The sequence below is a fragment of the Bubalus bubalis genome, chromosome 2 (genome assembly GCF_019923935.1).
Source record: "Bubalus bubalis isolate 160015118507 breed Murrah chromosome 2, NDDB_SH_1, whole genome shotgun sequence".
Classification (NCBI taxonomy): domain Eukaryota; kingdom Metazoa; phylum Chordata; class Mammalia; order Artiodactyla; family Bovidae; genus Bubalus; species Bubalus bubalis.
Genome location: NC_059158.1, coordinates 122,058,141 through 122,063,172, shown reverse-complemented (window position 1 = coordinate 122,063,172; position 5,032 = coordinate 122,058,141).

The window sequence follows — 5,032 nt, the reverse complement described above, 5'->3', positions numbered from 1 at the left end:
TATTGAGGTTGTGCCTGTAACTGCAAACTGCCCCCAGGGCTGCACACTCTGTGCCTCTGGCAACCACGTAGGGCACAGTCACCACCATTTTACCTCAGTCTTGACTCCTCCCTATGCCCTGCCTCCCACCCCACACCCCCCTCCCATCCCCCCCCACACAACGCCCCCCACCCTGCCCCAATATCCAACCCCCCCACTCCCACCCCGCCACCGGCAGCTTCATCATTATTTTTTCCACAGGTGCTGCTGCTCTCAGCCTCCAGGATTCCTTCTTCAGTCAAAGCAATTCCCTGCCCCTCAATCTCTCACTGTAGAACTTGGAAGTCAGTCTCTGATCCCTTGCATGAATCCACCACCCTAATCCCTGGTCCAACCTTTCCCAATTAAGCTGAAACTCCCTCTTGGATCACAAAGGTGCCTCCCAAGGCCATGATTCTTCCCATCTCTCCCCTCAATCTGTGTGGAGTGCTTGCTGCTTCCTTCTACCTCTTACTCTTGTTTGCTTTATTCTTCATTATACAATAGTGTCATTTAACACAATTTTAAAATCAAAACCCACTGTATATGTTTCCTGGACTAATTTTAGAAAATATAGAAAAATAAAGAAAGGCAGCCTGTTGGTGTTTGCCTCTCAAGTCTTCTTTCTGCGGACATATAACAGACATTCTAATATACAAAAGGGGCATATGATCAATACTGATTTTTTAAATTTTCTTATTCATTCAATTTTTTAATAGGTAATATGTGCTCTGGACTGTCAGTATCCCATTCCAGAGACAACCAGCATTACCAGCTATTTTATAACTTGAAATTTTCTAGGAATAAATAATAAATAAATTTATATATAAACTTATTCATACATGTGTTATATATGCTAAATATATATATGTATTAAACATATATACATCTTTTTACACAAGTGATGGGATCCATCACATTCCTTTACATCTTGCTACTTTCTTTTGCTTAATAAATGTTAAGATGTTGGAGATAATTTAAATGACCCAAGTGTGTGCCTACTAAGTCACTTTAGTCATGTCCAACTCTATGTGACCCTATGGACTGTAGCCTGCCAGGCTCCTCTGTGCATGGGATTCTCCAGGCAAGAATATTTGAGTGGGTTGCCATGCCCTCCTCCGGGGAAATCTTCCCAACCCAGGATGGGACCCATGTCTCTTACAACTCCTGCATTAGCAGGCAGGTTCTTTTCAAGGGCTTTCTTTGTGGCTCAGCTGGTAAAGAATCTGCCTGCAGTGCTGGAGACCTGGGTTCTATCCCTGGGTTGGGAAGATCCCCTGAAGAAGGGAAAGGTTTTCCACTCCAGTATTATGGCCTGGAGAATTCCATGGACAGTCCATGGGGTCTCAAAGAGTCAGACAAGACTGAGCCTCTTTCACTTCGCTTCACCCCACTTCACTTCTTCTTTACAAGGAGCACCACCAGAGAAGCCCAAATAATTCTCACTGTCTTCCTTTTAAAATATATTCTTCAATTGAAACAGTGACTAAGTCATAAGACAGAGTTGAGGTATAGCAAAAGTCATGAGAGAGGTATTTTAACAAATGAAGTTCAGAACACAGTATTCTCCTTCATATATGAATTCTGCCACTTCCCCTGTCCATAAGTGGCCCTCTGGACCTGCTTGAATACTCCCAAAGATGGGGAACTCACTTCCTTTGGAGGTAGCCTTAGGTGGTGAGGCTCTCATCCTGAGCCTTTCATCAAACTGAGATCTCTCCAGTTTCCTGGATCCCTTAAACCCAGTGATTTCAACTTGTTGGTACTGTTTAGCATTTTAAATCTATTCCATCCATTTGGATACTTAATAGCCACTGCTCATCAGTGTGTCTTAACCATTTCATAGCAGGCTGCCTTGCCCTTATAACTTAATTTTGTTAAAATTAACAAGCTTGGGAGGGACTGAAGCTTGGGATTCTCTTGCATCCCCTTCCAGTGCCTGCCACAGTGCTTGCCACACTGCCGCTGGATAATGTCTCCAAACCTTCCTGATGTTTATATATATATATATATTTGGTGAACAAATAAAAGGACAAACGAGGAAGATCTAATGGTAAAGAACCTGCCTGCCAATGCCGGAGACTCAACAAAGTTGAATGAAGGTTTGATCTCTGGGTCAATCCTCTAGAGAAGGAAATGGCAACCCACTCCAGTATTCTTGCTTGGAGAAGCTCATGGACAGAGGAGCCTGGCAGTCTACAGTCCATGAGGTCACAAAGAGTTGGACACTATTGAGCTCACACACACACACACACACACAACTGTGGCTTTTCCTTGAGAAACAGTGATGACAGATAGGTTAGTATTAAATTCCTCAAGGGAAATTTGTAGTATCCAAATGCTAGAGACATCTTCCCCCAGGAACCCCTGGATGCTGACAGGGCTACCGCTTGCAGTATTGAGCAGCCCTGGAGCTCTGTTTACAAAGCACCCAATCATGACCAAAGCAGCAGAAACACAAAGCTGGATGCTAACTTTCTAGGCCATGCAAACTTCAGGAAACCAGATGGTGTCTTGGAATCAACCCCAAAGATCACTTTTCTTCCCTAACCCTCTGCCCAGAAATTGCAGGCACCTCTAAGTTAAAGCTGTCAGTTATGCTATGAACAAGCATATACTGAGACCATATTAGTTAAGAAAAGACCAGTTCCATTGTCTCAACACTCTAGGTAGCAATATGCAATGAATTCACATAAACAGCTAAACAATACTGCAAATAAAACACCTTGACAAAACATTCATTATTGTGGTCGGAGGAGAATGGGGCTTAAAGAACAAACCTTTGAATCCTGGCTATGTTACTTCTCAGCTGTATGACCTCTGGAAGTTGACCTCACCTCTCTGAATTTTATTTCTACACAGAAAGTAATAATGACGTCTCATAATTGTCCTAGGAATTAAATGAAACTTGGAAATATTACACATGTGAAGGTAGGCAGAAAATGCATGTGGACTTTAGAAGGTGATGGGTGGGAAGTGGGACACAGAAGAGCGATGTGGTAAAGTAGGAAGAGGGTCTGTCACTGGCAGAGAGTTGTCATCTGATGGTGTGATGGAGGAACCTTAACACGTCCATAACTGCTCACTTATCTTGTTTTTCTTGTCACTCCACAAATATTCAGTGAGCATCTACAAATGGCGAACAACTTAGACAGAAGGACTGCCCTCATGGAGCTTACAGTTTATCAGAGATACAGACATATAAAGGACTGAGTTCAGTGAGTTCAATGTTCTAAGAGGGGAAGGAGACATGAGACATGGAGTGACATCTAATCCAGGCAGGTGAGTGAAGAGAACTTGTGAGAGGCAGGTGACATCTCATCTCTCAGAGACAAGTAGAATCATCTAGGCTGGGGTAGGGTGGGGCAGAGGAGGTGGGAGTGGAAGAGTCTGAAAGAAGTTGAACTGATGCCTACTGTCTCTCAGAGAGTGCAAGGGAAGACGTGACCTGACAGCAGAGCTTCATAAATCACAGTAATGAGTTTGGATCATATCATATGAGCCAATGTAGAATTTTAAGCAAGAGAGTGACACACATGATCAGATTTGCATTTTCAGAAAGCCAAATGAGTTGTGGCAGGGCAAGACCCCTGGAGAAGGAATGACAACCCACTCCAATATTCTTGCCTGGAGAATCCCATGGACAGAAGAACCTGGTGGGCTATAGTCCATAGGGTCACAAAAAAGTTGGACATGACTGAGTGACTAAATAACAACAAGATAAATACAGGGAGACAGGCTAGGAAAGAGTTGTAGGAACTTAACTAAAGGAGGGATTATAGGGAACCAGAGAAAACAGAATGTTTAGAGAATATGGCATACAACATTCAAGAAAAACTGGAGTAAAGGTCAGGAAAGGAAGAAGTCAATAGTGGTTCCCAAGTATCTGGCTTAGGCTTCTAGGAGAAAATGTGCCACCATTGGCTGATCTGAAATTTTGAGGAAAGACATTGAGATTGATTTGGAGTATGTCAAGTTTGAAGTTCTTGGAAGATATCCAAGTAGAGTTGGAAAAGAGCAAACTAATATGTGGGTTTCAAATCAGTGAAGTTCCAGACTAGAGATAGAAGTTTGGGAGCATATCGATGATAAACAGCTGCTGGACTATCAGTGAGATTATTTCGAGAGTAGGAGCAAGTGGGAAGACAGGAAAGCTGGCAGACAACCCTCTATGATGTGGGCAGAAGAAAGGGACTCAATACAAGAGACTGAATGTCAGCTGGATAGGTGGGACGAAACCTCACAGAGAACACAGTGTTACAGAAGCCAAGCAAGAGAGGGCATTGCCAGAATGAGATAAGATTTGAGAAGTATTTATTAGATAGGACAGTAGAAGTCTTTACTTGGTGATATGAGTAAATTCCAAGGGAATCCAGATTGCCAGGGTTGACAGGCAGGTGAGAAAGGAGAAGACAGCAAGTTCAGACAAAACTTACCAAGAACTTCCCATGACAGTTAAGACAGAGAAGTACCTGAAAGGAGATGAGTTTGGGAAGAGTACTGGGAATGATGTTGTTTTTCAAGGTGAGAAAGCCTTGTGCTGTGTGCTGTGCTAAGTCACTTCAGTCGTGTCCAGCGTTTTTCAACCCTAAGGACTATAGCTCACTAGGCTCCTCTGTCCATGGGATTCTCCAGGAAAGAATAGTAGTGTGGGTTGCCATGCCCTCCTCCAAGGGATCTTCCCAACCCAGGGATCAAACCCATGTCTCTTATGTCTCCTGCATTGGCAGGTGGGTTCTTTACCACTAGTGCCACCTGGGAAGGCTTAAACATGTCTTGATACTCATAAGAAGAAGTCAATAGGAAAGAAAGGTTAAAGATATATAGAAGAGAGGAAGGAAATGATGACAGAGGAGAATCCTGAGGGAGATAATGGAAATAGGATCCAGGAGGTATTTCACTGTAACAAGAATGAAACATGTATATCTGTTAGAAAATCTTTCAGGCTTAAATCCTGTAGGACTGTGACATGAATTCACATTTTAGAAGTCAGGGAATTGCTTAACCATTAGTT